This window comes from Mirounga angustirostris, unplaced genomic scaffold, assembly GCF_029215605.1.
Source record: "Mirounga angustirostris isolate CCGP_5_RB_7025 unplaced genomic scaffold, mMirAng1.0.hap1 SCAF_1, whole genome shotgun sequence".
Taxonomy (NCBI): domain Eukaryota; kingdom Metazoa; phylum Chordata; class Mammalia; order Carnivora; family Phocidae; genus Mirounga; species Mirounga angustirostris.
In genome coordinates, this window is record NW_026991709.1 from 77897767 (window position 1) to 77923645 (window position 25879).

The following is a 25879-nucleotide window of genomic DNA, read 5'->3' on the forward strand; positions in this document are numbered from 1 at the left end:
TTGGGGGAAGGTTTATAAAGAAAAAAAAAAAAAAAAACAATTCCTTGGGGCACCTGGGTGGTTCAGTTGGCTAAGCATCCAACTCTTGATTTCGGCTCAGGTCATGATCTCAGGGTATAGAGATCGAGGCCCAACCAGACTCTGTGCCAGGCATGGAACCTGCTCAAGATTCTCTCTCTCCCTCTGCGGCTGCCTCTCCCCCCGACCCTGCTCTCTCTCTCAAAACAAAACAAAACAAACAAACAAACAAAAAACAACCACAATTCCCAAACATAGTGTTTGACAATAAACCCTCAGTCTTAGGCAGGGTTAAAGTTGGGGGAGGGACATCACAAGCAAATCCTGAACTGTTTTTAGCAGGCTTGTTTTGTATGGTGGTATGAGCAAAAAAAATCATTATTATTACTATTTGTGTATTCATATATTTTTTTCATCCCTAAATCTACAGGTATGTGTATATATAGAGATGATATAACTATATATAGATGCATGTATATACTTTTATGTGTATAATTTCCTGACTCTGGCCATCGAAAGGGCCTATGACCAAAGGCCCCACCGTAGCCATGAGCATACCTAGCACTCAAATCTTGGTCCCTAATCCCATTCTCCACTAAAAGAACCAGGACATACTGAAGAAATGGTTGATTTCGGAGCTCAGGCAGAGATGATACGAGACGAAACCAGAACCTCTTTTTATCCTAGCAGGTAAATAAGTGCTAACAACAACAAAGACAGGAACATGCCACAGAGACATAGAAGCCAGATTAAAGAGGCTCTCACGGGACAAATCTGGGGCAATCTAAGCATCAAAATAATTACATAGCACTAATAAATTATACAAGACGGAAACAGAAGTCGGGAAGTCCATCCCTATATTAGAAACGGGGAGAGAGAGAGAGACGGGAGGGGCTCTTGCTTAGAGCGGAATGCAGAACTCTGGGATGGTCCCTTCAGCAGCTCATATACTAGAATGTTCACAATGGTGGTAAAGGCAGCGCTGAAGACAGGACAGCATAATTCTGCAGCCATCCAGAAAAGACTGGTTTAGGCAAGAAGTCAGGGGAAATGTTTGATGACGAGCAAGAATAAAGTATCTCATGGGTTGCTTCACAACTGCAAGGGATAAATAGTAACTCTAAAGTGGAAAAACCGAACAACACCTTGACCAGGTGATCATCATCATCGTGAGCCTCCCGATGTAATTAATCCCTGAGGAGAATTAATCTATGCAATATTCTAGCAGGGAATACACAACTGAATCTAAACACGAAGAAACAACTGACTAACGCAAATGAGGAGTATGAGAGGACTGAAAAGAAAGAAAGGAGCACCGTATGCCTCAAAACTATCAATGCCATCAAAGACAAAGAAAGGCTGTGGTAATGTCCCAGAGTGAAAGAGACAAAAGAGTCATGACAACTAAATACACTACTTGATCCCGGGCTGGACTCTGTCCTAGAGGGGGAAATGCTGTCAGCTGGACACAGTGACAACACAGAAGCAGAGACATTAAAATACCAAATCAGAGTCAGTGTACTGAACAGGGTAACTATAGTGTGAACATGAAGAGACAACCCTTATTATTAGGAAAACACACTGTACTTAGGGTGATACATCATGATGCATCAGCTTACTCTCAAATACTGTAGAAAATAATCATATATGTAATATATAATATATAATGTATAACATATAGTATATGATATATAAAAAAGAGAGAGAAGGGAAGAGGGAGAATGTGAATAATATGAAATGTTAACAACAGAGGAATCCAATGAAAGCATGGGGGTATTATTTGGACTCTTCCTATTCTTGCAATTTTTTCACATTTGAAACCATTTGCAATAAAAACTTAAAGAAAAAATAACCACCGAGAAAGAGAAGGAAAAAATACAGTCAGGAAAAATTAGCTCAATTTATCAGCAGGATTTGAAAATAATAAATTAATTAATCCCAATATATATTCCATATAATAGTGGCATGCCCATGTATTTCACAGCGACACCAAGAAATCTGTATATTTTAATTTCTTAACACAGGAAAAGATTCTGTAATTTCTTTTCCTGAAACTCCTGCAGATGAACAACACCTAACATATCTAAGGCCACCGTGGATATGTAACCAGGGCTACAATTACAAGATTTGTAGGTCAATGCAAGCCTCTGAAATTCCAGTTCGTGTTTGCAATCCGAGTACTATATCTCTTCTAGAAAGAGCAAGTTTAGAGTTAGAGGATGAGCTGTATCTAACAAGCTAATAGCTAGCATCAATTTTTAAAAATCTATCAGCAGTGGCCTTTGAAGTTAAGTATCACCAAATGGATGAGCGAGGAGGGGCAGGGAGCCCTCTTTTTGTCAAAATATGGATCAGGTCACATGTGCTGTCTTGCGCCACACACCTGAACTTCCCAGCAAAAGGAAAAATTCGTGACCCTCGAAGTTTCCTTCCTGGGTAAGTTTAGAGAGGAAAAATAAAAAGATATGAAGGTTAGACATTATGAGGTCAAGAACCATCAACCAAATGGAACTTGATGCTTAAAGAGAAAGAGGTACAATATCTGTGAAGGTAGCAAAACTCTCAGCCCTCTGCTTCCAAAACAGTCTCTGCTGACTGAATATGTGTGTGTGTATATATATATATACATATACTGCAGCTGAATACTAGGTATTGTTCCCTTCCAAAAAGCATTAAAATATAAAGGTCAGTTAGCTTAAATGGTATTTTATTGCACATATTTTAAAAAGACCTTGGGCAATTAAAGCAATGAAATATATTCCTTGCTATAATTTTTAAATGTTCTTAGAAGCATAAAAAGAAGGCACAGCCCCATGTAAAAAATATTAACTCCTTCTCTTCCTTTACTCGACATTTATTTCAGGGCCTCCCAGAACATCTGAGCCGTTTCCATAGAGTCTCCAGTGTCTCTGTCCTCCAGCAGTTTTCACTGGGGCGGCCGGGGAGGGATGGCCCCGCAGTGCCAGGGCTGCCCACTGAGTAAGATGGTAATCAAGAGACCAGCAAAGACACAGGTCAAAAATCAAGAGCAGATCAGTGGTTCTCCCAGGAACTTCCTTAAAATAAGACTAAAGCTCAAGGCCCCACCCACAGACACTGTGACATCAGGTGAGAAGCTGAGGGAGGGAGGTTTTTTTTGTTGTTTTGTGTGTGTGTGTGTGTGTGTGTGTTTTAAGTTTTTTTTAGTTCCTCTGGAGATGTTGGTTGGTGGCCCCACTTGCAAACCACTGACCTAGAAGATTCTAAACTCCTCTGCAGCTCCTAAGCTCTAGGAAAAGCTTCAGCCTTCTGCGGCTTTACCGTGTCCTCAGACTGACACTGACGGCATCATTTTATTTCTCACCCTGGTTCAGTGTCCACAAAGATAAAATGGCACAAATGACAAACCAATTTCGCTAGTCTACAGCAAAAAAGGTAATAAAATTTGAAGTACTTTGCATATGTGCATATCAGTTTTTATCAACTCCCTTGCATAATACATAAAACTCTTCCTTAAGTTTTCAAAGGCATTGCACTCCTAACAAAGGGGCTGTACTCTAAAAGTCAGCCTTAACCCTCTTTTCCCCATCAAAGTACTTGGCAACTAGTATCTTGGGTGTGAGTTGTGCTCACAGAATCATAGATCCAAGGGTAGGAGAAGTTCTCCAGAGATCATCTGGATAGCCCTCTGATTTCAGACAGAAAAGAGATCATTACCCCATTTCACAGGCAGGTCAAGTGAAGCACACTCAAGACTCTGCACTCCACGCTGACACGCCTCTCTGATTTCTGAAGGTCAGAGACCTTCCTGTCGGGCCTTTACGGATGAATATAGTGCTTGTTCTGGTTCATGTGGGTGACCTGAGACAACCAGAGTCCCCTCTCTAGGCCTTGGTTCACTAATCTCTAGCAAAGCAGGCTGAGGCCCCACAACCTCTCATCTGAGACGGTAAAATGAAAGAGGCTTGCGATGTCAATAAACTGTTAACTCACTAAATGGATTAGTGACTTTGAACAAGATATTTAGTGCAAGAGGGAAAGAATCCCCTATAATTAAATATCAAAACCTGAGCCTGGGATATGAGAAGGGGCAGAGGATGTTAATCCCAAGTGAGTGCGCTGAATTGTAGGGTGTCTGCTTCCCAAGGGCTTCTGAACATTACTGAAGCTGATGGTTACAGAGGCTTAGGGGTCATCCTTCCCACTTAAAGGGCAGAAAAATAAATAGATGTTTCTGTTCCCAAAGCTCTCAAGTTCCATGGATTTAATGCCAACAGGGGGAAAAAAAAGTTGTGGAAATTGCCTTTTTCAATAATCTCCTTTTAGAGATAAAGAAATAATGAGGAAAAAGAATCTTACTCAAGATAACAAAACAATTAAGAAGCAGATGGAATACCCAAGGATATTCTAACTCATTTCTCCATCTGAAAATCCTCACATCACGTCACACTGCTTTATGGTATCTGTCAAGAAATAAAACGGAAAACTGACTATACAGTTCATCAATTAGTCACGAAACAGAAATCTTGGAGTGCCTGGGTGGCTTAGTCAGTTAAGCAACCAACTCTTGATTTCAGCTTGGGTCGTGATCTCAGGGTCATGGTATCAAGCCCCATGTCAGGCTCCATGCTCAGCAAGGAGTCTGCTTGATATTCTCCCTCTCCTTCTGCCCCTCCCCTCGCACTTTCTCTCTCTCTCTCTCTCTGTCTCTCTCAAATAAATAAATAAAAAAGGAAACAAATCTTTTTCTTTTCCTAACATATTAAGATTTCATAAGCAAAGGGCAACAGTAAGGGTAACACGATATATTTGCCATTACTTGTATTTTTTAAAAGCAGGGCACACCCAAAAACAAAGTTATTTTGATCTACAAAAAATGTGGAGAAGGGAGCATGGTTTGTTATTTGATTATTAAGTTAACTCTGCAGCTTTCATTGTATGGGTGGCATTATCATACAAGCTGGCTCCTGAGAGATGAAAGGCAGTTGGAGAGCAAAGTCAGTGGGATGAAATTCAAGTCTGCAAACATTTACTAAGCATCTCCGTGGACAGCTCTGTGCCAGGACCCGTGGGGAACACAATTATGAGAAACACCAGCCCCGCCCACAAAATGTTGAAAATCACATGAGGTAGAATTATGCAAACAATTTACCCTAATTCAAGCCTTGAAGGATGAAGGCAAAGAAAAAAAAAAAAAAAAAACTAACACCAGACCAAGGATGAGACCCATCGTCACTAGCACAGCCAGCCCAGGGGACCCCGTGTGACAGGGAATAAGGAAGAGCCATTACCCTCCCCATCCCCAACAGTGCTCCATCAGAGACCCACAAATGCTCCACGACCTCTCTCAGCCCATGACGACCAAGCTACAGAATTTATTTCTACATGTGCCTTCCCTGCTCTGGACCCATCTCCACCTCTTGTCATGCAGTTCGACAAACAGCAGGTGACTACAAACTGCGCTCAAAGCCCTAGGCTGGGCATCCTGTGGACGAAAAGAAACTCATTAGACATAGTCCGTGTCCTCAAGAAACTGACAACCTGGTGAGGAAACCCAGGATCATCATCCACCACTCATTCATTTAACTGACATTTATTGAAAATTTACTATATACCAGATGCCGAGGGCCACCCTGAGGCTTCAGAAACGTGTAGGACACGGCTGGTTTCACAGACCAGGGTGGAAGACAAACACGTAATACCGAATAAGCAGCATGCGGTGATGTCAGGTCTAAAGAGAGGTGCGGGCACCTGGAGCTGTGAGAGGAAGTGACTCGGAGGAGACGGGTGGGTTATCAGAAAGGCATGGAAAGGAGCACCTCTACAACTAATAAGTATCCTTCTGACTCAGACACAAGATCGGCGGAAATAGGCATCCGATAGAAACACGTGCGACGCACCATGAAAGGGCCCCTGGGACTCTTCTGAGCAAAGCCTGAGATCGAGAGCAGAGGAGAAATGTCTTCTCATCCCACTGATAACTCACAGACCAACCAGCCAGTCAGACCTGGAGAAACTTCAAGGAGGTCACACAGGGGTAGGAGCAGAAGTAGGACTGACACCCAGAACTCCACATGACCAGACGGTGCTTCTTACCCTAGCCCACCCTGGTCCTCTGTGTCTGTGAAGGTGCTGGCCACGCCCAGCCATGCCACCTTGCCATCCAAGGCAGTGGACTGAGGCACCACCTCGGCAGGTGGCTCGGATCGTGGACAAAGGGTTCCTACCTCGGCAAAGCAGACTTTTCATTCTTGTTGTCTTGAGGAGGTATGTTTATTTTAAACACTCCCAATGAAAAGCCATCCCCAGCCTTCCTACGGCCGTGTATGAGAGGATGTGGACCTGAATTCAGATTAGTCTCAGAATGAACATTCTAGGAACCTCCTTCTTCCATAGTGGGGAAACTGAGGCCCGCTCACACCACAGGTCAGAGGGCACCTGGAAGAAAGGTCTAGCAGCACATCTTACTAAATGCCCCCAGCTTTGTGGCCCAGGAACTCCTTCTCAAAGTCCACACCTTCTGTCACCTCACGAGTGATAGGCCATCAGAGGGCAAGCATGCTGCCAAAAGGAGACATTAATTAACCATATATTGCACAGACAGATCCTAAGAAAGTAAAAGAAAGAGAAAGAAACCATTTCAAAGTCTTCTCTTTGAGAGAGAAGGTCCTTCCCAGCCCCTGCCCTCTGCCATGTCCCCCAAGGCCTTTGAGGTTTGCTCTCTCAGTCAACTGCCCCAGCTCCCACCATTCTATCAGTATCCAACAGCAAAGGTGGGGGAGGACTGCCAATTTCTTGTGAATCCTGAAGATTTCCTTTATGAGTCACGGAAAACTGAAATAACTCGGCGGGGTGGGGAGGGGGGGATGACTTGAGAAAGAAACACTGTTTTAAATCAGTTCCCACTAATTTGTTCCTCTGTGGTAGAACTCCTGAGCACAGGAAAAATTAAGTTTCTAGAGCTGATGCAAAAACGGGAGTTTTTGTTAGGTTTTGTCAATTGTCACCGTTCTTATTAGGATTTTTCTTACTGTCATTTTTTTGTTAAATTAATTATAGTTTGATCAGTGTAGGAGCTATTTTGAATCCATGGGACTTTCCTAACCAGATTGTTTTGGCATTTTAAAGTCACTCACATTCAGGGCCTACACAATATGGCAAGTATCTCCTTTTTTTCTCTCCTTTATACTCAAATTCTAAACAAAAGAACCATCTGTTCTCTCTCTAAAAACATCAGCCCTTGTTTTCATTTTTCCGTTAATCATAATGCCTCAAACCTATATCATGTCTTTCTGCAACTTGCTTATTAAAGCACTTTGTCAATACTGCTGCATTCATCATCAACATCACCCCCTATAAACTGGGGAGAAAGGGGAAATGTTTGCCAATTCTCCGTTAAACAAGTGACTTTCGGCTATTTGATGAATCGTGCACAGATGATGGCATGTTAGCCTCAGACGGGACCTTGGGGCCATCATCTAATCCAGTTCTGGCTCTTAGATATGTAAAAGGGAGACCCAAAAGGAGAAGTCACTCTATAATCTATTTGTGTACTTAGCTGTCTACCCCCGACTGAAAGTAGTAAAGGTAAGAATCATGTCTTACACATTTTTGTATCTCTGGTACCTGATGTGTAAAAAGTGCTCATTTAAATATTTGTTGAGTAGGGGCACCAGGGTGGCTCAGTCGTTACGCGGCTGCCTTAGGCTCGGGTCATGATCCCAGGGTCCTGGGATCGAGCCCCACATCAGGCTCCCTGCTCAGCGGGAAGCCTGCTTCTCCCTCTCCCACTCCCCCTGCTTGTGTTCCCTCTCTCGCTGTGTCTCTCTCTGTCAAATAAATAAATAAAATCTTTAAAATAAATAAATAAATAAATAAATAAACATTTGTTGAGTAAATGAAAATGTTTGTGAGTAGTTCCACAGGTGGTTGTGGCAGAGCTGGGGTCAGAGTTCAGCAATCCCATCTTCTTAGTAAGTGTGTTATTCTTAATAATACCACATAGACCTGAACTCAAGAAGAACTGAATAAAGACTCCACCAACTCAGGGTTGGGGGAGGGGCAGAACGAGAAACAGACCTGCGTCTACAAGTTGGACAAATCCAGTAGGAATCACCAAGTTTGGCCAGTGGCCACACTAAAACTTAACCCATGTTAAGGATGACTCTCTACCAGCCCTGAGCTCTGCACATGCTCCACGTATTTAGGGATTTGGTGGAGCTATTCCTTCAACCTTACCCAACCAGAAGAAATGATGTGTCTTAATGCCAAAGTACAGCATGTCTCCATACGCCCAATAAGAACATCCTCTACCCTGCGATTTGCCCTCATCACTCACTGTAACTCGAGAGTGCCCAGAGTCTCGGGATCATGAAATCCACCAGCCCAGAGTTTTCCAATGAGCAGAGAGGTCACTGAAATAAAACCTTTTTTCCATGTGCCTAGCTAGAAATCAGCAACTCATTTGGCATGTTTTTCTTATTTTCAGAATGCCCTCTTCCCCACTGCTACTCCTTGAAGCTAAAGTAAAAATAAATTATTTCTGGAAAAGCAAGTTAAATGTGGGATTCTGTCATCAGAATTGCTTCTATAGTAGTAGTTCTAACACAGTCAATAACTCCCTAAAGATTCTTCAAAAATCGTTTGTCCGTGTAGACAAGAAAGCTGAGCTGAGGAGAAAAGGGTGAAACATTTTTTTAAGTAAAAGAAAAAAAGAACTCAGGGCCAAAGAGAACTCAAGTATATGACAATGTGGTCGCACATAAAGGGAATTAGTTTCAGGAACAAGAACCAAATTAGTTACAAAACACAAAGAAATCAACATAAATAAACAAATCTGAGGATTTTTTTTCCAAGGCGGGGGTTGGTAGGGGAGAAGAGAGAAACGTGAGGAGTAAGTCGAGAGACCCAAACCCTATCACGCTGTGTCTGCCACGGGCACAGAGGCTGCCGCTGGTGTCTGGGATTGCCCAGCACACCGTGGGGAGCTAACGGGCGGCACGTGCTTCCCTGCAAACAGCTGTGGAGAGCTACCCCTGCACTGACAACAGGCACGGCAGGTTCAATTCATGCTATGTCAACAGTCCTTTCCTTGCTCACCACCCTCTGCTCCTAGAGGCCTTTGGTGTCAAGGCTGTCCCAGTGCCATTTATCATTCTCATAGCCACTACACACAACGTGAACCCTTTCTCGGTACGTTCCCGACAAGCTTCCATTTTCATACATACGGATCTTCCTGCTCTCAGGCCACCACCACAAATACCACTTTGGACTCTGCATCCATACCCCATAAATCCAGCATCCCAATGTTTTACATTTAAAAGTGAAAGGGATGGGGCACCTGGGCGGCACAGTCCGTTAAGCATCTGACTCTAGATTTCATCTCGGGTCATGATCTCAGGGTCCTGAGATCGAGCCCTGCGTCCAGCGCTGTGCTCAACCCAGAGTCTGCTTGAGATTCTCTCTCCCTCTCCCTCTGCCCCTCCCACTCGTGCTCATGCACTCTCTCGCACTCTCTCTCTCTCATAAAGAAATCTTTTTAAAAAATTAAAGACACAGATAGAAGCAAAAGGGTCCTACATTTAAGAATATATAAAAGATCCACAAAACGTTGCTTAACTGGTCTTGATCTCCAACCTTAACTTTCTCAGGGGATCATTTGTAAATTTGTCATTGGGGAGGTCAGTGAACTAAGCGTCCGTCTGGTGTCTGATTAGGTATCTGTGAGGTCTGCAAGAACAGAGAAGGCCTGCATCTGGAGCCCCTGCAGCCCCCGACATTCTCCTCCTGCCAAAACCGCACCTCAAGAAAGAACCCCAAAGTGTGCAGACGCTCCATCTCATAGGAGCAGCCCCACTGGCTAATAGTAAATACGATTTGATAGTGATGCCTGGTACTTCTCCAAGTAAAAGTTTCTATCAAAGGATGTTGCTGCTTTGATATTCTAAGTACTCAATTAAAGTTGAATGATTTGGGGCAAGGCTCTCAACCACTCTGGACATCAGCTTCCTTTCTTACAAAATAAAACAGTCAAATTCGGTAAGCTTTAGCCTTCCTTCTGGCTCAGAAATTCTGTGCCTAATTATGAAGTCCTACTGCCCAGTGGTCTGCCCTCTCCCTCCGAGTATGGCCGTCTGCGCCCCAGGCTCTCACGCGCGGACACACACACACACACACACGTATATACACACTCACTCTTACACAGTCCACAGCCTTGTCAGGCAAGCTGCAAGCAGTTTCTACCCACATTCCCCACTGCTGCTTCTCTGCTTAAGACTTGATATCAAAAGGATTTTTAAGTTAGGTTATGAGAGGGAAATGAGACACGTCGACACCATTTACACACAGACCTCACCTTGAGATGACATCTTCGGTGGGTTCCAGCACTATCTTCATCACCCCAGGCCCCAGGGGCAGCCATCTGCCAAAGTATCAGCTGCTCAAGTCTACCTCTCATTCACTGAGACCTTGAATAAGTCATTTTACCTCTCCAGGCCTCAGTTTCCCTGAGTGTGCCAAAGTATCTAAGAATTTGGACATCCTACTGAAATGTCACTGGAAATCAAAGCAAACACCCACCAAAGCTCTCTAGCTGGTATTGCTGTGGACCTACAGGCTCTCAGATAAATGGAAGTGACTTTTTGCATGATCTTGCACAACAAATAATAATAGCACATCGATAGGGGCAAACACTTCTACTTTGTGCTTGTTTATTTGTTTATTTCCAGGCTAAAGAAGTTGCAGGCACCACCTGCCAATGGCCTTTGGAGATTCCACAATGCCCTCTTTTTAAACAATGGTCCAGAAGTTCAGAAACTAAAAAAGTGAAAAGTGGAAACCAAACGGTAAAAATACGGAACCTAAAATAGTGAGAAAATGATTTAGGAAAAATAATACCGCTTCCCTCTTTAAAATCCTTTTTTGTTTAACAATAATGACAGTAATAATGACAGTATATAAAATAATAATATAATTGAGCACAGAAAATACTTATTTGCCTAGGATTCCTTTCAGCCGTGTAATCAGCATGCACAGCAAGACCGTAATACTCATGTTTCTATTTGTTGCCCTCAACTGACATGGTTGGTCGTTTGTTTTGTTTTAAATAAAATGAGGAAGCAACAAATATATTAAATCCATCTGCAAAAAACCCATATTTGCATGTGGAAAACAAATAAGTGGGTGCCTGAATGGGTGATTAGGCATGCAATTGCCCATCTGCCCCAACCTCCCTGCAGGTGTGCCTGCCACTGGAGCAGAGAATCAAAAAGGAGAGTCCTCCACCAGGGAAACCAGGACCCTTCGCATCTGGACTGGTTCTGAGCTGTGCACTGCTAAAGTCTCAGGTCCCATCTTCTGCCCCTGTATCCTAAAGCAGAAAAGCAGAAATACCTTTTGTCATCCTTTTGTTAGACTTCGGTGGATTCTCTATATCACAAAGGCTTTTTTTTTTTCTGAGAATCTTCAATAGGTGCTTATTAACAAGTATTTGTTGTTGCAATGGTTCTTCTGAGCATGGGTGAGCTCCTCTCCTATATTCTTCTGCTCAGGCACTCTACTCCAGCCATACCAGCCTCCTCATTATTCTAGAGTATATCAAGCAGGCTTCGGCCTCAGGGCCTTTGCAATTTCTCAGCTCTCAACCTGAAACATTCTTCCTCCTCTTGGCTCCAGCTTACTGCTTCACTTCATTCAGGTCCTCTTGTGGACACTTATCAGGAAGAACTTCTCAGACCTTTGAATTTAAATCTGTGTCCTCCCCAACCCCTGTGCCCTTAACCTGTCCTATTTGTCTTCTGAATATAGATTACAACCAAAATGGTATATATTTATGCATTAATTTGTATATGGTCTGTCTCCATCAAATAGAAGGTTTGTCTGATTTTGTTCACAAGACCTGGAATAGTGTCTAGGACACAGCAGATGCTCAATAGTTGTTAAGTTAATGAGCCATCATTACTATTTGCAAACCACTGCCCTAGGCACCATAGGTCCTCTTATGGAATAAGACAGGATTCATGCTCTTAAGAAGCTTCTATAATCCAGTAAAGAAGGAAGACTGAAAATCCACTTATATAGCAGAGCTAAGTGACACGAATATTCCACTGGGTGTATAAACAAAGCACTCTGATAGTACAGAAAAAGCAAACCATTGATGGTGGGGTAGGGAGGGTTGAGGGAGGCCAACAGAACAGAATTCTCTGGAAATACCTTCAAAGCACAGAAATCATCCTCAAAAAATACACTCCGTACAAAAAAGTACTAAGACACCCTCCGTTAGCCTGCTTTCCTTCATCAATAATGCTAAGTGAAACAAAAGATTGCCCAAGATAAGTCAGCATTTATGTGTGCCAAGACCATGGAAGAGGGAGGCATCACTTTCCTCCATAAAGCCTTCATTTTAAAATGGAATTATTTAAATGCACATAAAACATGCCTTCAGAAAATTCCAAACTCTGGGGACAGGGAGGACCTTAATGGGCATCCAGTCCAACCTCTTACTCCCTCTACAAAGGACCCATCAGTCTCAGCCTCCACCTACACACCTATAGTAGTGAAGTCATAATCCCTCAAAATGGCACATCCCACTGCTGGTCTACCCATAATATAAAGTCCTTCTTCATATGTCTTTCTGTTGCTTCCACCCCCTGCTTCCAGAACTCCTTCTGAGGTCACAAGGAGTGAGTCTGTGTCCCCTTCCATGGCAGAGTCCCACTCTACTCCTTCTTCCTCCATCCCCTTTCTCTCTTCTCCACACTAACCACTTCCAGTTCCTTCTTTCATCCCTGTTTCCAGTCTCATCAGCCATCCCAAACTTCCCTCTTCCTTTCCCTCCTCTATCTCTCTCACTATTCCAGGACCTTTTTTTGTTCGGAGCTGACCTAGAGTCCAAACAATGTAGCATTCTGCTGAGAGCTAAGCATTTTGTCTGGGATCAGGGAGAGAGGCACTGAGGATCCAAAAGATTCCATGGGTTAACTCTGTCAGCCCTGACCCAAGAAGACCCCAGCAAAGTCTCCTAACTTTCTTTGACCTTAAAATGCCATATCTGACATAAATAAGAACTGTATGGGCATGACAACTCTTTGGAAGCAAATCAGACAAAGAGGTGAAAAGGCATCTCCTGGCCCTACCCCACCTCAAGACATACAGGTTTGGGGGAGTCCTGTGCCTCCAATAAACCATGGCCCCTCTAGTCTTATTTAGTCCAGCTTCTCAACTCCCACAGCCAGCCTGCATGGATGCATGTGAGACTAGAACATACTTTTTTTTTTTTTTTGACAGAGAGAGACATAGCGAGAGCAGGAACACAAGCAGGGGGAGTGGGAGAGGGAAAAGCAGGCTTCCCGCTGAGCAGGGAGCCCGATGTGGGACTCGATCCCAGGACCCTGGGATCATGACCTGAGCGGAAGGCAGACGCTTAACGACTGAGCCACCCAGGCACCCCTAGAACATACATTTTTAACCATCTCTAAACCTGAGATTGGATTCTAGCCACTGCTAGCTGTGTGTCCTTGGGCAAGATACTTCAAGTCACCAAATCAAAGCATCCCAGAAGGTAAAAGAGAAAACGATCTCTAAGCCATCTAGCCCAAAAATAGCAAAGAGACCTCTTGTATGTCTCCACCCTCCCTTCCCCAACCACAGCCATGGCAGATAATGCTACATGACCATGGATTCTTTCCTGCTCCATCGGGATAGAGCTTCAGAATCCTTCTCAACACACATCATCTCAAGGAGCCACTACCAATACTCCCGCGTGGCCCCATGAAATGAACTGCAAACCACTCATTCTTCAGAGGAAGAAAACGGACACTCGGAGACAGGCCATGACCTCCCCGTGACTGTGTCAAGGGCAGAACCAGAACTACAGAGGCTCCTTCCCCACTCCCCTAAGTCACTTCTTTTCTAACTCCGATACACTGCGAATGTGCCTTGACATGGGGATGGGGAGCTTGCTACTGCATGGAGTTCTATAAGAAAGACAGAGAAAGGGCTTCTAAGTAGGGGACAGAAGCTTCAGAGACGGCTTGGAGAAGAGGTGCATCCAAGCCAGTCTGAAGAAGTTTGCCATCTGTAGGAACCCAGTGCAGTGTATCTGACTTTAGCAGGAGAAAATTCAAGATCGTGGAGGTGTTAACAGTAGTAGGAACAGCACAAGCAACGGAAGGGTGAGGACTGCTGTGCCCTGACAGGAGGCTACAGGCAGTTGGGCAGAGCAGTAGCCGCAATGACACCACGGCGGCCGTGGGGAGAGGAGCAAAGAAGATGACAAGACAAGATTAGAAGAGCAAACCAGAGTCTGTGTGGTGTTTCCAAAGCTAGCGTGTGTGTGTGTGTGTGTGTGTGTGTTTAATTGACTTAAAGGCCTTAAGACTCATAAATGGGAAAAGAAGATAAGGAAGGAGTGGGAGGAAAGGAAAGACTCTCTCCGTTCTCAATGGAAAAAAAAAAGCCTTGCTATAAAATGTATTACAGGAACACTTTCATTATGTAAAAGCCTATTTTGTTTTCATGTCATTCTTAGATTACATCATAGAGTGGCTACAGCCGTCTCGTACCGTATTATAAATAAATCACTAGCTTAATCATAGAACGAGCCAGGGCCCTAGATTTAAAAGGGAAATATTAGATCATTTTTAATAACTGATATAACTCAAGCCAGTCGCCATTGAAGCCGGGTGGGGTGATGTCATCCTATAGAAGTCCAAAGAGGAGCCAAAGAGGGTCAGTGCTGGGCAGGCCCAGAGAAGCTTCCACATACAAAGGAGGAGGTGGCTGATGGCGGCCGAGCGGAGCTCATCCTCTGGACCAGACAATCTTGTCATGAAAAGCAACACTTACTTTTCAAGTCCTGGTGCCCCCAAGGCCTTGTTCATGAAACACAGTGTGTGAGTATTTTGTTCTCAGAGCTACTATATTCCCAAATACCAGAAAATATGAACATATTATGATGTCTGTATTTATGTCTTGGTGGTCATTAAGCAAAATTACAAACGTGAAGGCTTTTACTTATTCTGGGACAACACATGCAAATGCTGAGGGTCTGGTCCAAGCCAAGGGGACAGGGCAAAGGGGGGGCATTGAGAAAACAGCCTGACAGAGTGCGGAACTGAGGGTGATTTGCAACACTTACGGACTATTATGGAGAGCACAGGCTAATGTTTCATGGGCACCAACTATGTACTACGTCCCGGACTCAGCAGGCCCTCTGTATACATTCTGCTGCTTTGTGAACACAACAAAACCCAAGGCAGCTGCTCTTTGCACCCGTTTTTCAAATATGGAGACCACTTAAAAAAATGATTACGTGACTTCTGTTAAGATCAGGCAGCTGATACATGAAGAGTCCTTTTATTACAAATTCTGTTCTACCTTGTTGCCTTCACCCAATTAAAACTATTTCCTGCTATAGACTTTCAGTAAAAATTAAATAAGAGACAAGCAACACTTTGAAAGCACTAATAATACAAAAAAAAATATATATATATATATTGAGAGTCAAAAGGAGCCATGGAGCTGGGGGGGAGTAGTATTAACATTCTGGCCAGTGACAGTCTTACTGACCCAAGCAGGCTTTCCTTCCTTTGGCTGCAGGGCTACTAATGAGCTTGACCATAATTTTCAGTCTTCCATTTCCATTAATTTTTTAGGATTGTTAAGGAAGACTGATGGGCTTGGTTTTATAAAAGACAGTTTGGTTGGTGGGGGTGGGGGGAAGGGGGTAACCAATGCTCTAGAAAAGAACTTTCTGCCAGACAGAAAGTACTGGCTGAGGTTTTATGTCTGATCCTGTCAGTCCCACAGCAACGTTGTGTATCAGCTCACTGTTCTTAATACAAATGTTATTCATACTGCAGAGACACACTGAGCCAAGTAACACTGATTTATGCAACTTTTCAGGACACAGCATGACCCAACAGGAGATGGAGATCCTGAAATCTAACTAAGGGGACAACATGAAGGCTCAAGACTCCAAATTTCAACCTATTTTCCCCTAACCAGTTTCTGAGACAGGCTAGAAGCTGTAAAAAGCAGAGAAAACATGCCGAAAACTGGTATGGACTGATTCTGAAGCAGAGACGGTGCAGAAAGATGGAGAAGAAGCAGTGGGGCCAGGATCAAAGGAGTCTCTGGAGGGCCCCGCAACGGCTGCCGATGGCCCTGTGGTGCCCGAAGCAGTCTGTCCCCTCTCTGGGTCTTGGCATCTCACCTGTAGAGCAAAAGCTCAAGCAAGAACATCCAAGCACTTCTGTCAAAGTAGCTCTAACTGCTAAGGAGGGTAAAAATGTAGAGGCAAGGGGACACAGCGGTCATTGAAAACTTCTGTTCTTCCTCTGAAAAGCCAGGCCACGTTTGCATTCTGTGCAGTTACACATCAATGCTTATATCGATTTTAAATGGAGTTCTCTCCCAAAAGCCTTCCAGTAAGGCTGGTCCACAGAAGTGTGCTGAGTTTCTTCAGTGGTTCCATGTAACTCACGCTCCCACCTTTGTACATGCCACGTAACCTAGGGTATCTGTGTAGACGGTCCCTAAGATGGTCCCCTATAACTCCATCTCCTGGTATTCATGCCCTTGTGCAATCCCTCCCCTTGAGTGTGGGCTGCATTTAGTGACTTGCTTTGAGCAAATAGAATGAGGCAGAGAGAAAAGGTGTGCCACTTCCAGGACCAGGTTACATAAAGGCTGTAAGAATCTGGGGGACTCTCTCTTGCTCACTTGTTTGGAGGGAAGGCAGCTGCTATGTTGTGAGCTGCCCTATGGCGAGGACTTCATGGCAAAAAACCGAGGGCCGCCTTCAGTCAACCGTCAGCAAGGAACCGAGGCCCTCAGTCCAACATCCTGCAAGGACATAAATCCTGCCAGAGCCTGGGGGTGGGTCCTCCCCCACTGAGCCTTCAGATGAGACTGCAGGCCAGCAGACACCTAGACTGCAACCTCGGGACAGGCCCTAAGCCTCCCATCTAAGCCGCTGCCAAGTCCCGAATCACAGACAGTGTGAGATTATAAACGTTCCTTGTTATTATTTCCGTGGTCCTCTGTGTGGCCAGAGCATGCCTGGATATGTGTCACCAAGTGGGAAAGCATCTCTGCATTTGGGGGGTGGGGTGGGGCAAGGGTTCCTCCCAAGAGTTCCTGATAGCTAATCTCTTATGGTCACCTGGAAGGTGAGAGAGTCCTTACCTACCCAGCCATACTGTGCTATCAGCTACATCTACCCTCAGAACCTGTCCAGCTCTAGAGGGCCAGAAGACGTACACAGACATACCCTGCCAGCACTCTGAGCTTGTGCTATAAGGTTCCATGGCTCACTCGCTGGTTTTGAGATCGGACCCCCTCCTCCTGGAAACCTTCCTCAACACTCCCAAGACTTCCCACTTTCCCAACCTTTCAAGTTAGCCCCATGAGACCCAAGACAATAACTTAACTTCCATTTCCCACACACCTACTATGAGACCTGAAACAGATATGGTGATTAATAAATGTGTGCTGTAAACAATATCTTTCTTTCTAATGTGTATTTCTTAGGTGTATGTCTTTGTCTCCAACTAGACTATAAGCTTCTCAAGGTCAGGAACTGTGCCTCATTCACAGTGGTGTCCTAAAGACCCTGAGGTTTACTAACTTCCAGACAAACAGTGGATCAGGGCAGAGCACAAGCACAGTCTATGGACCAGGGGTAGATATTTGGCGGCAATCTACCAAGGACTCATGGGGCACCCCATCCATTAGGCATCAGACCCCTCCTACCACACAGGAATCTAAGGAGGAGAACCTGAGAGTTCCTCTGACCTCCCAGGGCCCTGAGCAACACAGAACAGAGATAGCTCCACTGTGCTGAGGTCAGAGGAGAATATGGAATTAGGAGGAAGGAAACAAAAGAGAGAGAGAGAGAGCTCTACCTTGGACTTTCATGGATAGCAAACATCTCCTCCAAGACATCCCTGGGTTACAGAACAGCCACAGAGCCCTAGGTGGCTGGATGGGTTCCTGCTCAGACCCAGCAAGTCCTTTTGTATTTTTGAAGCAATAACATAAAAAGCAATGCAAGCTGGTTCAGCGGATTGTCACACATGCCCAGAAACCACCTGACCGAGTAATTGTAGGGAGCCAAGACATTCACCGCTGGCGGAAGTGACCGTCGCTTTGCTTCCGGCACAGACTAATACCTGATCCTTCTAAGGACCAAAGAGGAAATATTAAAAATGAAAGCCCTTGGCTACCGTCAACAATTGTACAGTAGTATCAACAGAGGAAAATAATTTCCTTCCTGACTCCCACTGGGCCAGTGACGCCTAGAGCAGAAGGTGTGATTATCTAATCAAACAAAGCAAGAGCAGAATAGCTAGACTGTAACTTCTAAGGGATTGCTCAAGCATGGAGACTTCTTCAGTCTCCCAATTCTACCTCCTTTCACCTCCTGCTACCTCGAGCCAAATCAAATATGAAAAGTAGTAATAGTACACAATTTCATTTCAATGTCAACCATTACCATGACACAAGGTTCCGGATCTAGCTCCTTTCCAAGCCTGAGGACAAATTAGTGCCCATCCAGTCCTGGGGATGACGAGGCTGCAGAGTTGGGAGGAAGAACATATACTGAGCTTACACCATGTAGCTGACATGGTGCTGGGGACTACACATTACACTGTCTCATTTTTCTTTAGTTAAGAAGACAACAACTGTAATAATCTATCATAAATGGACCACACTTTACAGTCTGCAAAACAGGCTGGCATCTATCAACCCATCTGCTCTAAGCAAACAAGAGAGGCAGGCAGCGCAATGATTATCATTCCTAATTCCCAGATCGGGGAACTGAAAGCAGGGGGATGTTGTTTTTCTGGAGGTGCACCTCTAATAACTGGCAGACCTCTGACACTCCATCCCACTGTACTCACTGCCTTGTCATGCACTCACAAACTTCTTAAGCCATACTGGCCCCAAAAGACTCATTCTGCCAGTCATTTGTTTCAATCTCACAGAGATTGTGCTAGATTTCCTAAAACTCGCCAACAGAAATAAATAAATAAATAAAATAATAAAACTCTCCAACAGAGAATGGCCAGTGTCTAATGGAATGCCCTTGGAGAAAGGGACACTCACTACCTTCAGATTCAATCTTTCTATCCACGAAATGCACTGTGCACCTACTATGTGCTAGAGATCCCACCAGACTTGAGATATACTTTTGAACTTATGAAAGATGCTATCCCGGGTGCCTGGGTGGCTCAGTCATTAAGCGTCTGCCTTCGGCTCGGGTCATGATCCCAGGGCCCTGGGATCGAGTCCCACATCGGGCTCCCTGCTCGGCGGGAAGCCTGCTTCTCGCTCTCCCACTCCCCCTGCTTGTGTTCCTGCTCTCGCTGTCTCTCTCTCTGTCAAATAAATAAATAAAATCTTTAAAAAAAAAAAAAGAAAGATGCTATCCCTCTTCTGACCAGGTTTTATATTCTTAAAGGCCAGCATCTTGTGCACCCTGCCTCCTGCCCTCTCCAGTGGAGTCTCATTCCTGTAACCGTTCCTGGTGGGACACCATTTCCGGTCCTCACAGCATTCCTGTGTAGGCAGTCCAGCTGGCTAATGTCCCTCTCAGAGGACGGAGCAAGTATTAAAGGCTGACACTGTAGGGGAGCTCTGTTAGGAAGGTAGGAAGAGAGTTCACGGTCACCCAAACAGCAGAAGGCCTCTCACCACCCCTCCTAGCAGCACCCAGATATCCTTTGAGGCACCACTCTTCTCCACCATGTAGCTGCCATGAGATTTGCGTGGGGCTGTCTTCAGACTCAATTCCAGAGAAGACCCCAGTGCACAGGCCAGTTAGCCCAGTCCCGGCCTCTTGGCCTCAGTGACTGTGCGGGAATGCACAGCAACCCGAGGCCATGGGGACATGGCAAACAGGTTCTTTCCCCGCACAGTGGGAAGAGGAGGCCTAGAGCCCGGAATGCAGCAGGCAGACATCTCATGACCACAGGGTGAAACTTCCAAGGTTGAAGCCAACACACAGAAGGCAGAGCAAGTAGCGCTAACAGAGAAGCAGAGCTGAGTCCTGTTCAAACTAGGCCTGAAGCCCACCTCACCTCCGCACTCGCCGGTTTCCAGCAGGATCTCCGCCATTCCCCCGCCCCCCCCACCCCGTTCTAGAGGGCATGCCCTATTTCATGCGGTCCAAGGCTGCAGTTGCATTTTAGGAGACCCAAACCACTGCTGGCTCACAGTTAGCTTGCAGACAACGAAAACTTCTGAGTGTCTCCCAGCTTCCTCCCGCTTAGGCGTTCTGTCCCACTCTGTCATCACACACTGTGTTTGATTATCTGTTTTTAATCCAAATAAAAGTCTTCATGTTAATCATTTTCATTTTAAACACCGAAAAAACCCAGGAAGTAGAGCAGGTAACAAAGATTCACAATTTGATTCCTAAAGTGTACACTCGGGCGCAAAACATTCAAGACCAAGTGTGAAATCTGAACAAGCTAAGGTATTTAAGAGTCGAAGCAATGGTTGTCAGCCTTTTATCTTACGCAGATCGACTGGCACACAGAAGGTCGGTTATCGATTGGCACACAGAAGGTCAGTTGTTCTTTTAAGGTACATTGATGAAGAAAAGGTGACAAAATGAAACTGTAAACTCTGTCACGCTTTTAAGTGAAATTAGGTTTTATCACTCACTCCAGCATCTGCTATGCCCTAAACATGGAGAGGCGTATTATTTACTCAGTATACAACCAGTGCTCGGGGCACACAGGGACTGGCCCTCAGGATGGAGAGCACGGGTCTCAAATTCTAAATGGAAGCTTTTCCCAGAATTCTCCCGTTGTTTTCCTCAGATCTCTGCCCCGCCAAGGGTGGCCCACACCACTACTCTTTTCACTACTCCTATTTTCGAGAACATGATGTTCTGTTCTACCAGCCGAACTCAGAAGTATTTCAAAACACAAGGGAAAGCTTTCTTTACCTGTTCGCCATTCCCCTTCCTGAGTGTGGAACGGGATCCCAGTGGAACTCCAGCAGACCCTTTAAGACCACAGTTCACACCCTTTGCCTGAGCAAATCTAGCCTCCCCTACCACCTCAAATGATTTTGGTGAAAATAAAATGAGAGCGCAGAAGCGGCAGCATCGCATACAGGGGTGGACAAGAATCATTCAACAATACAACTTGGCTTTCCTCGCAAACGCCCATAACACCGTTCACCGACATTTTCATTCTGGGCTTTCAATTTCAAGAACGCATCCCTCCATGCCAAAGGAGAAAGAAGGAAGTAATAGAGACTCATCACTACTCCCAATTTTCTTCCAATTCCTCTTCATGTCTCCTTCCAAGAGCTGAGTCCTGCCATACATTTTATGAGCACTGTTCTATTTTGTCCATTGCCAAGGAAATCGACTCAAGATAAAAAGAAAGAAGACTGTGGTTCTTCCCTAGTCCTCCACCCAAGCTATTAGTGCCCATGCATTCAATCGATACCATGGATTTTCAAACTCATTAAACGTATGCATTAATTATAAAAGAAAAAAGTCTTCTCTTTCTTCATAGGACTCACCAGTTGAAGAAAAATAGCTTCCCTCTGATGAGTGCTCAGGAGACCAAGGAGAAAAGGCCTCAAATGAGAACCAGGTGACTGGGTTCTGTCTTCAGTTGTATTTCTGCACCTCAATGTCTCCACCTGTGGAAAATGGGAGAAGGGGGTTGCTTACAAATCCTTTAGGATCTTGGGTGCCTGGGTGGCTCAGTCAGCGGAGTGGCCGACTCTCGATTTCGGCTCAGGTCATGATCTCAGAGTCCTCGGATCGAGCCCCGAGTCAGGCTCTGTGCTCAGCATGAAGTCGGCTTCAGGATTTTCTCTCTCTCTTCCTCTGCCCCACCCCCACTCCTCTCTCTAAAAATAAATAAATAAATCTAAAAAAAAAAAAAAAGGCACAACAAATCTCTAGGATCTTGCCAGCTTTAGAACTTTCCAGCTTAATGAACTCACTGACTAGGCCATACCAGAAATGATGCCAGGCTTGAAGCCGACAAATTTGGAGGCTTCCCTCTATACCTGCTAAGCCCCCAGTCAGCTCCTGGCACTTCTATTGCACCAATTTGTCACAGAATCACTGAAAGGAGGCTGCAGGCACCCCAGCTCTCCAGAGAAAACAGCTTCATCATCATCACAGAGGGGAAAGAGATCAATAGCTAGATATTCACACTCTAGCCAAGAAAAAATTAATAGCAAAACCTGAACAACAAATAAAAATAGACCAGAAAAAATGAGTTTGGAGACCAATTTCTAACTGTGGGACTGAGTGACCCCTCTGAAGCTTAGTTTCCTTGTCTGCAAAAAGGACAGCCAATGAGCAGCAGAGAGCTGGACAATCTGGACGCTTCCAGATTAAGTCCTCGTTACAGGTTTTATTTCATTAAAACCTATTACTATTTTGCTAAGGATTATGCAGTACATATTCCAACAGACGAGTATTCCAAGGCAGTGCCTGTGTCAACATGCGTGCTTTGTATATGCAGGAGGAACCCACATACCAGAAAAACCACTACTCCCATTTTCATTGTTGTCATTTTAAACATTATTCAATCAACCATGAAATTGATTTGTGTATATTATCTCATTCAGGCCTCAAACACTCAGATCTGCTCAAAGTTGGGAGGAACCTTAAAAATGACCCGCCTCGGGGCACCTGGGTGGCTCAATCCTTAAGCGTCTACCTTCGGCTCAGGTCATGATCCCAGGGTCCTGGGATCGAGTCCCACATCGGCCTCCCTGCTCGGCAGGAAGCCTGCTTCTCCCTCTCCCACTCCCCCTGCTTGTGTTCCCTCTCTCGCTGTGTCTCACTCTGTCAAATAAATAAATAAAATCTTAAAAAGAAAGAAAGAAATGACCCGCCTCAACCGTTCCGACTGACAGGGGGAGAAGCTGGGGCCAGAGAAGAGAGGTGGCCCACTCCAAGAGCCACAGTTTGTGGCAGACGGTCCCGGGCTCCGGTCCAGAGCTGTCAGGATAGCCCGACAGCAAAAAGAAATTAAGTCAGGAAAATGGCACATAATCGAGACAAGCCTGGCAAAGCAATGAGACCTAGTGGTCTTCAAGGACATAAGAATTCTCAATGCCATTCCACTAACATGAGAAAGGCATCATTTCACACTTGCTGAGGAATGGAGTATGCAGAGGCAAACACCGGACCCATGGACCGCACAATCTCGTAAGACACCGCTCCCCTGCAAGCCCCAGGAAACCTAAGTTTCTCCTTGCAGAGGGAGATCGAAATCAGAACGGTTTCTCCAACAGCAGTAGAGGGCGTCGGACTTGCTAGATCTCTGAACTGGAAGGTGAGGCTCTCCACCTTGACCCTGGGGCAATCTCTAACACACCTGGCGGCTCCCTCCACACCCAAATGACAGTGGTCTCCTCTTCCATCATCGACTTCTCTCAATTTTTTTTTCTTCTTTTCCATAAAGAGAACAAGGAGCTTTGCTAAAGAACCACTGTGAAATGATTGAAGTTCCCATGCAAACAAACCATTAGCAGAGTTCAAATGCAATTTAAATTACCAGTTGTTAAAGTGCTCCTCAATTTCGTGGTAAGTTTCCAAGGAGAATTACATGCTATATACTATTTAATTGGTTGTTTTCTATTTTTTAACATCCATTTATCCCCCCCACCCTGATATTTCAGAAGTGTCTATAAAAGCTTCCCTTTAAAAAATTATACATTGTTGAATAGATTAAACCTAAAGATTGAAAAGTATCAGAGAAACAGCTGCAGGATTAGGCAGCTCAGCAGAAACTGATGGTTCTGACACCACAAAACATGCAGAATTTTAAAATCTTAGGAGTCACCTCGGAATGCCCTCAGCTCTTTGCAGGGGAAGACACTGGGGTCCTGACAGGAAAAGGAGGGCTTGGCTCAAAGTCCCCTGCCTGGTCAGTGACAGACTCAGTATGACAGCCGTGACTCCGAATCCCTGCCCTGTGCTGTCTCTTCCCACCACCCCATGTCTGGACGAGATGATGGGAAATACTCAATGAATTTTATTTTCCACCTGTAATTTTTTTCCATTTTTTTAACTTAAATTCAATTAGCCAACATGTAGTATGTCATCAGTCATATGTAGTGTTCAGTAATTTATCAGTTGTGTATAACGCCCAGTGCTCATCACATCACGTGCCCTCCTTAATGCCCATCTCCCAGTTACCCCGTACCCCCACCCACGTCCCCTCCTGCAGCCCTCAGTTTGTTTCCACCTGCAATTTTTTTTTTTTTTTTAAGATTTTATTTATTTATTAGAGAGAGCACATGAGAGGGGAGAGGGTCAGAGGGAGAAGCAGACCCCCCGCTGAGCAGGGAGCCCGATGCGGGACTCGATCCCGGGACTCCAGGATCATGACCTGAGCCGAAGGCAGTCGCTTAACCAACTGAGCCACCCAGGCGCCCCCACCTGCAATTTTTTAAAAGGAAATATGAAGTCCTCTTCAAATACACTCCTGACCTCAAAACCAGAGCCGGGCAATGGCGAATCTCTCTCCAAATGGGAGACAAGAACAGGCTGACGAATGAGTAGTCAAAGGAACTCAAAATGAGCAGGTGCTTGGCAGGAACAGGAAAGACACTCTTCCAGATTAATTAAACAAGTTATGGGACATCCACATTTCTGATTTCCACTGCTCTATCTGGTCTGGAACTAGGGGCTGCTCCCGCAGGGAGAGGATAAAGGATCCACGAAGCTAAGGCAGGCCTCGTCACGTCTGGAAGGGGAAGGGAATTCTAGAGGCCACCATGAGTACAGGATGAAGCTGAATGCTTGGATACAGGATTTGTGTAGATTATTTAACCTCCCTGAGCTCAAGCTTCCCTGTCTGCAAAACAGCGCTAATACCACCTACCCATAGGGGTCTAAGTAATCGTGCCCCAGGATTCCAATTCCAGCACGCACAGCACAAAGCCCACACGCAGCACGCCTTAATGGTCAGCCCCTTGTCTTCCAAGGCTTCCATAATTTCTAAAAGCTTATGATTCTGTGGCTCTAACTTATGTGGACTATAATGGAGGCTTATAAGCTATGTATGCTCCCTAAGTGTGCTGTATGAAAATTCACTTGTCATTGAAAAAAATAAAATAAAACACGTGTGTGCAAACTTACACATCCAAGCATTTTCCTTCAAAAGCAAACTTTTTGGAACTGCTATTTTCTTTTTTTTTTTTTTAAAGATTTTATTTATTTATTTGACAGAGAAAGACAGAGCGAGAGAGGGAACACAAGCAGGGGGAGTGGGAGAGGGAGAAGCGGGCTTCCCGCCGAGCAGGGAGCCCGAAGCAGGGCTCCATCCCAGGACCCTGGGATCATGACCTGAGCCAAAGGCAGACGCTTAATGACTGAGCCACCCAGGCGCCCCAGGAACTGCTATTTTCAAATGGCCCCCGGGGCGCCTGGGTGGCTCAGTCGTTAAGCATCTGCCTTTGGCTCAGGTCATGATCCCAGGGTCCTGGGATCGAGCCCCGCACTGGGCTCCCCACTCAGCGGGAAGCCTGCTTCTCCCTCTCCCACTCCCTCTGCTGTGTCTCTCTCTGTCAAATAAATAAATAAAATCTTAAAAATAAATAAATAAAAATAAAATTAATTAATTAATTAATTAAAATGGCCTCCAATAAGACCTAAAATACAGAGAACTGATAGTTGTCAGAGGGGAGGGGCTGGAGGGATGGGCAACAATGGGCCAAAGGGAATAGAAGTATAGGCTTCCAGTAACAGAATGAATAAGTCACAAAATAAAAGGCACAGCATAGGGGGCCTGGGTGGCTCAGTCGGTTAAGCAACTGCCTTCGGCTCAGGTCATGATCCTGGAGTCCAGGGATCGAGTCCCGCGTCGGGCTCCCTGCTCAGCAG

The 25879-nt window shown here is 45.1% G+C and overlaps 1 protein-coding gene across 6 annotated transcripts in view; it reads right to left on the reverse strand.

Moving 5' to 3' along the window:
• LPP (LIM domain containing preferred translocation partner in lipoma) overlaps positions 1–25879 on the reverse strand; it is a 666907-nt gene that overhangs the window by 578462 nt on the left and 62566 nt on the right. For 5 of the 6 annotated variants that reach the window (XM_064582145.1, XM_064582041.1, XM_064582112.1 and 2 more), the window contains exon 2: positions 21544–21666. The exons of the other annotated variant lie outside the window; for it this stretch is intronic. The gene's annotated coding sequence lies outside the window, so the exon portion shown is untranslated. The remainder of the gene's footprint in view (positions 1–21543; positions 21667–25879) is intronic. 6 annotated transcript variants of the gene reach the window in all.